The following is a 13,461-nucleotide window of genomic DNA, read 5'->3' on the forward strand; positions in this document are numbered from 1 at the left end:
TATTTGTCCCTGTCTGACACTGGCCTCCCATTTAAATTAATTCAGAGAAAGTTTCTTGTGATGCTACGGTAGCATTTGCAATGACTATTAATAAATCACAAGGACAAACTCTAGACAGAGTAGGAATATTCCTGCCTGAACCCGTTTTCCGACATGATCAGTTATATGTTGCTTTTTCGAGTTTGAAGAGCATGTGATGTTAAAGTTACACTTGTAAATACGTCATCACAAGGGAAATTAGTTAAGCACTCCGAAAGTGTTTTTATTCTTAATGTGGTATACAGGGAGATATTAGAATAAGTTTAATCAATTTATCAGTCATTGTTTTTATATCATGTTTTTGTTGTTTTTATATCATGTCTTTGTTGTTATATCATGTTATTGTTTATTTATTAATCAATTTATTATTTTCATATACATTTTACTAATTTTCTTTCATCTCTGACACTTCTATTATAGAGAAGGGCGAATAGCGATATTAAAATATTTCTTCTAATTAATTTCCTTTCAATGTGCACAAATCCGTGCCCTGGGCCACTAGTATGGTTTATGAAAGAGCATTATTGAGAACACAAAACAGCCAACACATAGCAGATGTTCAATAAAGGGTAGCTGTAATTATCTTCCTCTCCAAGGTTCTATAGCATCCTATTTAGAGCTCACTGAAAAATGACAATTATAATTTGCTTGGCACTATTCTCCTGGACATGCAGAATTTCTGTATCTGAGATTAGTGCAACATGTTTTCCTAATGAGTTTTAATCTATTGCTAACACATTATTCTTTTCCTGCACAAGCATCCAAATCCTGTTAGATAAGGAAAACAAATCCTATGAAAATATGTATCCAGGCTTCCAGATAAAATCTTTCTTATATATTTGTTATCAAATATTGCAGCTTTGTTTTTACTCAAAACCTAATACCAGACAATAAGATTATTCTCATCACATCTATTTGAATAATAACTATGAAGCATGATTGATTTAGAAATGTCAAAGAAAAATGAGGTTTTTGTCTACTCAAGATTCTTAAAATAAAAAATCAAGAATCATAGAATTTTGGTACTTATAGAGCTGTAGAACTTTAGAGTTCACCTTATTCAATTATCTTACTCCCTCACCTCCCCCTACCTTTTTCAAACAAGAAACTTTAATCAGAGATCTAAAACAATGTCATTGTGATATTGCTAAGACCAAAGCTCAGGTTCCAGACTCTATTATATCATGGGTAGCTGTAATTATCATTTTCTTCATTATTTGTTTGGACACAGAGCGTCAAGAGGAAGAGATAAGAATTGGCAAGTTTTCAAAACTTCATTTTTCATTCCCATCTTTCGATGCTGCATAGATTTTGAAAATAAACAGTGACATGACTATTTCTTGGTTTTGCTCAAAATGTGTAGCCTTTCTTCTGGTAATAGAAATAATTTTTTTGTAGGCATCCATTCTATCCCTACTTATGGTACATGTGGCTTTATCTTAATAAATACTTGTTAAATTAGTGAAATAATGAAGCAAACTGTATTTTATTGATCAGACACATCTACACATTTTAAAAATAGCAATACATCGACGAGAAAGGCATATTATGTTCACTGTCTAAAGACAATTTGGCGTGTGTATATGTATTTTTGGCTGAAATTTCCCAAAGATTCTCAGCTAAGGTGCCATCCAAATGGTAGTTATTCTCAAGATAATGAAAAGCAGCAGGAGACATTTTGCAGAGCATTTTGTATAAAGTAAACAATGAAGGTTGGGTGGAGGAGAGATGAACCTGGGGGCTCTCTAGAGTCCCCTGGTACTATCATGTTAACTAGAATGAACGAAACACTAGAGCAAGTCTACCCAAGCAGGATCATCGAAGGGTTACTTGTCTAAGGAATGAAATTTGATCCTCCTTGCCAGTCAAAAGAACCTTAGTCAATTGAAGTGGTGGCTGAGGGCAAAGACAATGCTAAATGGCTAATATGGAAGGAAATCATACACATCAGTCATCTTTAGAAATGAAGGTGGTATTTAAAGTATTAGCTACATTTTATTTCCCCCACTTCATCTACTGGTTTAATAGGGTTTCTGGCCAGTGGTTATTTTCATAATTTAGTTCATAAATTATAGAATACCAAAGTAGCTCAATAACTATATGGTGATGGATATTAACTAGACTTATGGTGATCATTTTTCAATTGTACCAATATCAATTGTTATGTAGTACGCATGAAACGAATGTAATTTTTTTTAAGTCTCAATAAAAAGTTATTTTAAACCCCAAAGAGCCTGAGAGTAATCTAGCAGAAGAGAGCACATCAGTACTTAGAATAAATACTGCAACTGGAGTTGGATGCAGTAACTTATGAGCTTTATGGATTATTTCTTTCAGGAAACACATGAACGTGTTCATTGTGCTTTGCTTTTGTAGAAGCAGCATTCTTCTGAATGGATGAAGATATTTAGGCTATTTGGATATTTAGGTTTGGGAGAAGTATCATGTTGTTGCTGGGCAATCAAGAGATGGGATATGGAAGATATTCATCAGATGGAGCTGTCCGATCAGTTTGAACACTCCTCTGATGTGTTAGTAATTTTCTGCATCATAAACTCAGCCCTCCTGAGAAATCAAGAAAGTTTACATACCCAAATTTATGTTCATCTAGGATGCAGGCAGGTGGCATACAAATCTAGGTTGAAAAATGCTTTCTCTTAGTATTTTGAAGATATTTAAAGATACTTTCCTGGATTCCAGGATAATTATCATTCCTTCTTTCAGACTAAATTTCTTTTCATTCCTGCTTTTCAGTAGTGTGTGTGTATGTGTGTGTGTGTGTGTTGGCATTTTGTATTTCACTACACTATTTCTACATGTGTATTGATTTTTATTTATCTTTTTTTATTTCCTGTGAGTCTTCAAACTGAACATTCTAATTTTTCATCAGTTCTAGGAAATGATTAACTATTACCTTTTTCAATATTCGTTTTCCCTGACTCTCTCCAATCTATCCTTCTAGGATGCTATTTTATATATTACTAGAGGCCCAGTGCATGAAATTCGTGCACGAGTAGGGTTCCTAGGTTTGGCCAGCGATCAGGGCCGATCAGGGCCTTCTGGCTGCTGACTGGGACCTTCCTTCTGGCTGCCAGATGGAGCCTTCCTTCCCCTGGCTGCCGGCTGCTGGCCAGGGACTTCCTTCATTCCATGCTGCCCTCTGGTGGTCATCAAACATCATAGCGAGCAGTCAAACTCCTGGTCTCCTAGTTGAACTGCCGAGGGGACACTTTGCATATTAGCCTTTTATATATATAGATATATATATATAGATAGATAATTTGTTCTTCTACCTGCTGCATCTTTTCATTTTATATTTTCCTTCTGGTTGTCTCACTGTGCTGCATTTTTCAAAGTTTCTTCCCATCTCTCTTCCAGTCCTCACTGTATTTAATTAGCTGATTAATCCTTCCATTCAGGTTTGGTCATGTAAATTTTCTTGGATTATAACATACACTAGAGGCCAGGTACACAAATTCATGCACCAGTGGGGTCCCTCAGTCTGGCCTGTGGGATCAGGCTGAAACTGGCTCTCTGACATCCCCTGAGGGGTCCAGGATTGTGAGAGGGTGCAGGCCAGACTGAAGGACCCCACCAGTGCACAATCAGGGCTGGGGAGGGATGTGGGAGGTTGGCCAGCTGGGTAGGGACTGTGGGACAGCTCCAGGGCATGTTCAGCCTGTCTCCCTCAGTCCCAATCTGCCAGACCCCAGAAGCAAGCTAGCCTACCAGTTGGAGCATCTGCCCCCTGGTGGTCAGTGCACGTCATAGTGAGCGGTTGAGCAGCCTTAGCATATCATTAGTGTATTACGCTTTGATTGGTTGAATGGCCAACCAGATGATCAGACACTAAGCATATTAGGCTTTTATTATATAGGATTTTAAAAGTACACAAATCATAAGAGTAGCTTAATGTATTTTAACAAAGTGAACATACCCACTTATCCTTCACATTACTAGCACCTCAGACGGCTTCTTAATGTTGCATATAGGGCCTCCGCCCATTCCAAGGGTAACCAGTATCCTGACCTAATAGAATTGGTTAGTTTGGCCTGTTTTTCTTTCTATGAATGGAATCTTAGAGTATCATCTCTTTTGGTTATGGATTCTTTCTTCTAACAGTATATTTGTGCTGTTGCACGAAATTGTAGTTTGATCCTTGTCATTGCTCTATAGCAGCGATTTTCAACCTGTGTGCTCCAGAATATTGCTGTGCCACAAACAAATTTAAAGCATGCAATACCTGACTATTTAGTCAGAGGCACTGACCTCTTTCCCTTAGATTGTCAAATTCAGCAAATGACAACATCCAACACAACAATAACCATCTGGTGTGACTGAATCAAAATTATACCTTTTTTCTGTTACATGGACAAAAAATATATTTTTTGTTGTGCTGCAGAATTTTAGTAGTTTATGTGTGCCATAACTTGGAAAAAGATTGAAAATTGTTGCTATCAAGTATTGTTTTTTAAAACATGCCACAATTTATTCATCAATTTTACTGTAAGTAGGCATTTATATTTGTCCAGTTTTGAGCAATTAAAACAACACTGCTATGAATATTCTTGTATGTCCTTACTAATATTTATATGCATTTCTCTTGAGTGTGCATCTAGGAGAAGTTTGGTAAGGTATGTGTACTCCACATTAATAGATATGCCTAACAATTTTTCTAAGTGATAAAACCAATGTAAATGTCTACTGCAGTGTATGACAGTTTCAATTGTTCCACATCTTTGTCACTCTTGTCTGTTCTTTTCATTTTGACACTTTTGTGGAGATGGTAGTACAGTAAAACTGGACACATTTTTATACATCTATTAGCCATTTCAATTTCCTCTTACCACAATGCCTGTTTACGGTTTTGGCTCAGTTTTCACTTAGGTTGTTGTTTTTTTGGATTTGTGCTAGTTCTTAAATATCCTGCATATAAGACCTTGACAATTATATAACTGAAAATGTCATTCCCATTCATGTTTTCATACTCTATAATTGTGTCTTTTAATGAATGGAAGTTTTAAAATTTAATGCAGTCCAACATATCCATTGTTTTACTATTGCTTTTTGTGTCTCATATAATAAATATTTGCCTATTTCCAAATAACAAAAATATTTCCTCAGTTTTTCTATTTGCATTATTTACTTACCTTTCACATTTGCCTTTGATATACCTCAAATTAATTTTTGTATACTGTATGAAGTAGGAGGTTAATGTCTTTTTTATTTTTTAAATTTAATAAATCTTTATTGTTCAGATTATTACAATTGTTCCTCTTTTTTCCCCCATAGCTCCCCTCCACCCAGTTCCCACCCCACCCTCTACCCTTACCCCCTCCCCCACTGTCCTCATCCATAGGTGTACGATTTTTGTCCAGTCTCTTCCTGCACCCCCCACACCTCTTTCCCCCTGGAGAACTGTCAGTCCACTCCCTTTCTATGCCCCTGATTCTATTATATTCACCAGTTTATTCTATTCATCACATTTTTTTATTCACTTGATTTTTAGATTCACTTGTTAATAGATATATATTTGTTGTTCATAATTTTTATCTTTACCTTTTTCTTCTTCTTCCTCTTCTTAAAGAATACCTTTCAGCATTTCATATAATACTGGTTTGGTGGTGATGAACTTCTTTAGCTTTTTCTTATCTGTGAAGCTCTTTATCTGACCTTCAATTCTGAATGATAGCTTTGCTGGGTAGAGTAATCTTGGTTGTAGGTTCTTGCTATTCATCACTTTGAATATTTTTTGCTACTCCCGTCTGGCCTGCATAGTTTCTGTTGAGAAATCAGCTGACAGTCGTATGGGTGCTCCCTTGTAGGTAACTAACTGTTTTTCTCTTGCTGCTTTTAATATTCTCTCTTTGTCTTTTGCTCTTGGCATTTTAAGTATGATGTGTCTTGGTGTGGTCCTCTTTGGATTCCTTTTGTTTGTGGTTCTGTGCGCTTCCTGGACTTGTAAGTCTATTTCTTTCACCAGGTGGGGGAAGTTTTCGGTCATTATTTCTTCAAATAGGTTTTCAGTATCTTGCTCTCTCTCTTCTTCTGGCACCCCCATAATTCTGATGTTGGTACGCTTGAGGTTGTCCCAGAAGCTCCTTACACTATCTTCATATTTTTGGATTCTTTTTTCTTTTTGCTTTTCCAGTTGGGTGTTTTTTGTTTCTTTGTATTTCAGATCTTTGACTTGATTCTTGTGATCCTCTAGTCTGCTGTTGGATCTCTGTATATTATTCTTTATTTCAGTCAGTGTATGCTTGATTTCTAGTTGGTCCTTTTTCATATCCTCGAGGGTCTCACTAAATTTATCGGTCTTTTCTAGAAAATTCTTGAAAAACCTTATAACTGTGGTTTTGAACTCTATATCCAGTCGTTTGCTTTCCTCCATTTCTTTCATTTGTGACCTATTTCTTTGTCTCCACATTTTGGCTGCTTCCCTGAGTTGATAGAGTGGCTTTGTGTGCTAGGTGTCCTATAGGGCCCAGTGGCTCAGCCTCCGCAGTTACCTGAGGTGGACACTCTTGGTGCACCCCTTTGTGGGCTGTGTGCACAGTCTTGTTGTAGTTAAGCCTTGATTGTTGTTGGTATCACTGGGAGGAATTTACCTCCAGGCCATTTGGCTGTGAGGATCAGCTGTGTCTATGCTGGGCGAACTTCTGTGCTGGAGACACCCTTATGAGACAAGACTTGCTTCAGTGGGGCTTTGGTGCTCACTGAGTCTGCCCCCTGAGTGTGTCCCTTATGGATCTGAGGAGTTGTAATCTGGATGGTCTTACTCTGACCCCTGGGTACACTGGCTCTTGGATCTCCAAGGAGGTGCTAATTTAGCCTCTGCCTGAGGCCACCCAGCAGGAGCTACAGAGAGATCTGCAGATTCCTCTTCTTTGTTTGGGTTTTGGAGGTGCCCAGATGAGGCCCAGCTGTGAAGCAATGCAAGCTGTTGTGGGGCCTTGGGCCTTCTTTTGGATGTTCTGGGTCTCTCTGACTCAGCTGCAGTTTGATAGGTAAGTTTAGATTTCAAAGGACCAGGCCATTCATATGCAAAAGCCTCTGTGCACAGCTTGGGTGGGGCAGAGTCTCAGGGTGGAGGAAACAGCCATGGCTTCCCATCAGCCCTGCCCTAAGAGGCCCCCGAGTTTCAGTGTCCCTCGGTAATCATTGCAAGCACCTCTGAGAGAAAGCCGCCCTCGAGTTCCGCCCGCTGCCAGACAGACCAGTTTCTTCCCATATGAGTCTGGGTCCCCAGAGTCTCACCTGGAACTGGAGTTCAGAGCAGTCGGGAGCTTGTGTCTCCCTCCAGCTTGAAAAAGCCAGCCGCATACTCAGTTGCCAGCCCCTCTCCGTGCGCGTGCCTCCATACCTCTGCCTTCCGCACCTCCTCTGAGTCTCAGTGTGGTTTTCTCTTTCCTTGTAGTTGTAGAATTTCCACTCAGCCAATCTTCCTGTGGTTCTGGATAATGTCCATTTTGTCTTTTAGTTGCAGTTTTGAAGTTGTTGTGCGAGGCGGCAAGTTCAGGTGTTTACCTATGCCGCCATCTTGGTTTCTCTCTCAGATATTATTTTTCACAAAAAATATCTAGAAATATGCTGTCTCATCCACTCTTTCTTCATAATAGACCCACACCTATCTGTTCCTCATCATTCTCACTGCTGTCACTCTGGTCCCAGTCACTATCCTCTCTCATCTGGTTTACTAGTGGCCTCTTAACTAGTATCCCTGCTTTCATTCTTACCTGCCTCTCCTCAGTCTATTTTCCACAAAAGAGGCAGACTTAATTTTTAAAAACATACATGGGCCCCTGTTACTCCTCTGCTCAGAACTTTCCATGGTGCTTCTGATTCAGAGTAAGAACAACATCTTTATTGTAGCCTACCAGTGTCTGTAGGTGATCTGGTCCCCTCCAATGTCTCTGACTTCTAATATTTTAATTTTAAAAGAGTGGAAAGTTCATGCAAGTAAGGAATATTTTGAGCACTTGTATATTCCCCACAATTCAAATGCCATCAGCAATCACACCAACTTTCCCTGCAGATGTCAATTCATTGAGAAACCGACTAAACTTGAAATGCAGAAGATGAAAACAAACATGAGTAAAAACAAAGTAAATTCCTATAGAACCTGAATATAAAATTAAGCTTATATGTAAAAGAATTCAAAATACAAGGAAGACATCTTAAGCTCATGCAATTACTGGAATAGTTGGTAGTCATCCTATCTAATAAAAGGGTAATATGCAAATTAACTGTCACTCCGTCACTAAGATAGAAGTGCCCATAGCCACAAGATGGCGGCGCCCAGTCCCCTCAGCCCTGCTGAAGTCCCCCAGCCCTGGGGGGGCGGCCACTGAGAGCAGGTAGCGTGAGTGGCCTGGCGGAATGTTTGCTTTGTCGCTGTGGCGACAAGGCAAGCATTTGGCCCAGCCATGAAGGGCCTCTGAGCAGCGGGAGCGGAGTGGCTGGGGCCTCTGGGGGATGGAAGGCCGGCCCACAGCCTCCACAGCTGAGTGCAGGCCTGGAGAGGAGATGGCAAGCCCATCTCTCATGGAATCAGCATGGGTCCCTCCTGCCTCCCGCTGAATCGGCATGGGTCCCTCCTGGCTCCTGCGGAAGCGGCGCAGCTCGCTTTCACCTCCTGCAGAAGCAGCACGGCTCCTGTGGAAGCAGCTCAGCTCCCGGTGGCCCGCTGCAGTTCCCGTCTGCTCCTGCGGAAGTGGCGGGAGGCCTACTGCACGTGGTATCACGCAATGGGCTACTAGTTGTATTATAATTTCTAGCTTGACATTGGATGATCTTGAGTGACTTGAAGCTCTTTGCCCATTTCCCAAGTATAAATGGGAGAGGTGATATGAACAATAAAAAGCATTGAAAAATATTCTAGATTTCTTAGTAAAAACAAAACATCACTAAAACATTCTGATTTTTTTTAATATTGTTTTTTTTAAATATTTTTTTTATTGATTTCAGAGAGAGGAAGGGAGAGGGAGAGAGACAGAAAAAATCAATGCAGCAGCCTCCTATATACCTCCTACTGGGGATCAAGCCAGTAACTTGGGCATGTGGCCTGACCAGGACTATAGCTGTGACTTCCTGGTTCATAATTCAATGCTCAAACATTTAGCAACACTGGCCGGGCCTGATTTTCTTTTGTTACATGTCTTTTCATTCTGTCTTGTAAGAAACAGCAGAAGAATTATATGTATTAATGTTTAACACGTAAAACATACCCAGATACTACTTGAAAGGAAAAACTCTGGGTCTGTAGTGTCAAAAGCTCTGTTTTATCTCTTATAGGGATTAGAGTAGTCTATGAAACAAACTCAGAACTTAATGAGAATGAAAAGAATTCTGGAAAGGCCTGAGGGTGGTAATGCTTCAATGGAGACAGGTGACAACATAACAAAGGGAATAAAGTACATTTCTCAAATAGAGAAGGATCTGTATGAGTTAAGTATATTTCAAGAATGATGTCAGCAATATGGCTGAATAACATGTCCCTCATTGTATGCCCCCTTGAAAACAACAATTTGGCATCCAAAGACAAAAGTGCCTTTGTGGGAGCTATGGGATCCAGCACAACATACCAAAGACCCTGGGAGCAGTCTTACTCACCTGTGTGTTGGGTAACAGTAGGCGCACCGACCTTGGTCCTGTCTGTGGACTCTGCAGGGGCCTGGGAACTGGCTCCAGCCCCTCGTGGCTTCAGTCTGAGCAGCCCTGAAGAACACTGTTTTAGACAATCACCTATGGGTGAGAGGGCCTTTGTGAAAGTCCAGGTTATGGGTGAAGTTCCAGCACACCATTCTAACAAAAAATACAAGTTTGGATGCATTAGAGAGAGAGTAAGAAGAACAATTTGACTTTACCTATCTCATCCCTCCCCCAAAGTGACTCAGCTCTGTACCAATTGAGAACTTACTGGCCTGTGATTCCTTTGGTGGGGAAAAGTGAGTGCATAGGAATGAGAACCCAGTTCCCAAGAGGGCCATTTCTGTCTCGCCCCATGCAGAGTACTGAGTCATGAGCAGCATGATTGCAGAGAGGTAAGAGGCTGAGAGAGTGGCCGATAGGACACTCAGAGGGCATTAAAGGGACATGGATCCTACTAAGTGTGTCACTAACTCCATCAAGAACCCCTCTTATGAGATACAGGGGATACCTCACCTGTGGAACCCCCAACTGGCCCGTGAACACCCTGGGTGCTCATTGAAGAAGATGAGGCTTACATTCTACTTAATATTTGTCTGCACTGTTTGGAGAAACATATATTTATTGAGCAATTATATCACTGCTTGATGTTCACCAGTTGCCATTATTTTCAGTAAACATAGCTCAGAAATTATTAGTTCCGAAATTTCTAATCTACCACTGTGGACCCATTGAGCACTAATGCTTAGTGAACACTTGTCATAGGTGGAACATATACTAGGTTTTGTGAGAATCTAAATATGTCTAAATGGGCTCCTTAACCTTCAAGTTATTACCTAAAATAGGAAACTAAAACCAAGGTTAGGAAAACCAAATCATGTACTATAAAACTTAAGATTCAAAATAAATGCTCTGATATCCAATCAGACACTAAACTACTCAGATTTATTTAGATCTTTCCTCCATCTTTAATTTTAATCTCTAAAGTATAGATGTAAGAAACCCTTTCTTATACATCTTTTGGACATCAGTGATTCTCTCTCCATTCTTTACTGTGGATTCAAGGACTTTCTCTAAAAGGCCTTGATTTTGAGTAACTTCATTTTTTCCTTCCTGACATTATGGGAAATAAGATTGGGACACACTTTTCCCTGAAGAGCTATCCATCCACAAATGTTTCCAATTACATGAAATCATTCAGTATGTGAAGGGTCATCATGCAGATAAGAATGTCTGACTATTCCCTATTGCCATGAATGACAGAATCAGAGAACACGAGTTTAAATTGAAAGAAAAGAAGGGATTTGGCTTACCTATGGGAAAAGTTTGATTATTTAAGCCCTTCTACTTTCGAATAGCATGGATCTCCTGCAGTTAATCAGAACTACTTGGAACTTACCACCTGTCAGCGGCTGTTCTAAGTCCTTCACTAGCTCATTGACTCTTTGCAACAGTCTTTTGAAACAGATACTGTTATTATCCCTGCTTTACAGATAGGGAAGAGTTAAGATTACAAACCCAGGCAAAAAAAGAGAGAAAAAATTTCATGCTCTCAACCACTCCATTATTTATATCTCACTGTCCCTTGTGCTGCCTTAGTTCTTAACCTACCCCAGATTCTTTCATGCTTAGCCTTCCTGATCTTTCCTCCAGAACCCATCTTCCCAGACGTGCTGATTCTCACTGCATGTCCAAATTCTAAATGCTAAATCATGTAATTTTAATTAAATCTCTCATACTATTTTAGAAGTACTATCCATTTAATCCTTTCAGGGGAGTTACATGTAGAAGAAAGTTTAATGCTTCCCAACAAAGTAGTTTATAACTTTCCCATTGCTACCTAGAAGCAAAATGTCCCAGTGATCTTTTATGTGCCTTTCTAATCTTATTCATAAACTCTTAACTGTTAAACAGTAGTAATCAACTGAAAATTTTTCAAGGAAAGCTTGGTAATGAAAATATCTATCTAGATAAGAAGAGAAATGATTGTGTTTAAGTTCTCTGTAAAAGACCATGTCTATTCTTGTTTGGCAATGATTTTTTCTAAAACCTCACACTGTATAATACTGAAGTCTTAGACAAGCTTACGTAACTGAACTTAATTTCTCATTAGTAAGTTAAAGATATGGTGCCCTCCCTCCCAACTTGCATCCTCATCTCCTGCTATCATTTAGTTGTGCTTTGTATTATCTTCCCTGCTACCATCTGCCACTGGGCTATGACCTCCAGTTTCCAAGCCCAGCTGCGTGGAGTCTTCTAATGGCCTTCATTCTGACAGTGTCTCACAGTGTAGAAGTAATGGGGGCGAATTACAGCCACTTTGCGTGGAATCATTTCCACTACAGCATTTTTTTTCTTATGTTGTTGTGATAGCATTAAAACCGCCATTTCCCTCTCATGAGCTCTTTTCTAATTCTGCTGGTATGTTGGCCCAACTCTGAAATACTTAGACTTTAAAGAAACTTGATGCAAGATCATGTGGCCAGGTAAAACTTTGAATAACTTCAAGGGACTTTGGACAAAGCAGAGCACACCTAGAAAACATCAGTTCCTGGATTTTCTTTATACTAGTAAGTCTTTAATCCACTCTGAGTTTATTCTTGTGTATGGTGTGAGAAGGCGCTCTAGCTTTATTTTTTTGCACATATCTGTCCAATTTTTCAAACACCATTAATTGAATAGACCAGTGGTCGGCAAACTGTGGCTCGCGAGCCACATGCGGCTAGCGAGCCACGGTTTGCCACTCTGTTGACTAATGAGTTTGCCAACCACTGACCTAGACTCTCGATTCTAATAATTACAGGCTGTTGTTGTTCCTTGTGATTAAGCCCTTATCCCAGTGGTCTGCAAACTCATTAGTCAACAGAGCAGCAAACCGGGGCTCGTGAGCTGCAGTTTGCTGACCACTGGAATAGACCATCTTTACCCCATTGTATGTTCTTGCCTCCTTAGTCAAATATTTATTGACTATAAAGGCATGGGTTTATTTCTGGGTTCCCTATTCTGTTCTATTGATCTTTATGCCAGTACCATGCTGTTTTTGTTGTTGTTTTATTTTTAATTTATTTTTTAAATGTACCTTTATTGTTGAAAGTATTACACATGACATTCTTTTTTTTTTTTTAAATATATTTTATTGATTTTTTACAGAGAGGAAGTGAGAGGGACAGAGAGTTAGAAGCATCGATGAGAGAGAAACATCAATCAGCCACCTCCTGCACACCCCCCACCGGGGATGTGCCCACAACCAAGGTACATGCCCCTGACCGGAATCGAACCTGGGACCCTGCAGTCCACAGGCCGATGCTCTATCCACTGAGCCAAACCGGTTTCGGCTACACATGACATTCTTTTCCCCTCCATTGACCCCATCCACCCGACAACCATCAGTATCATGCTGTTTTGATTACTGTGGTTTTGTAGTCTAGTTTGATATGCTATAGCATGATTCCTCCAATGTTGTCCTTCTTTTTCAAGATCTCTGTTGCTACTCAGTGACTTTTGTGGTTCTGAAGCATAATAGTAATCCATCCTTTGGAAAAACTGCTGTTTGAAACTGCTGTTTTAAAATTCTCTGCTGTTTTGAAATTCTCTGCTATTTTTTGCTAGTCCCTCCGTTATTTTTAGACTGTAAAATAACTTTGTTTTTTTTAGCTTGAATAATAGAAAAGATAAACTTAACTGTCTGATCTTGCAAGCTAGCCATCTAAAGGGGCTGATACACTGATACTGATAATAATTCCCATATTCTCATGCCAAGTGTTTGTTCATTAT

The sequence above is a fragment of the Plecotus auritus genome (genome assembly GCF_963455305.1).
Source record: "Plecotus auritus genome assembly, chromosome: 4".
Classification (NCBI taxonomy): domain Eukaryota; kingdom Metazoa; phylum Chordata; class Mammalia; order Chiroptera; family Vespertilionidae; genus Plecotus; species Plecotus auritus.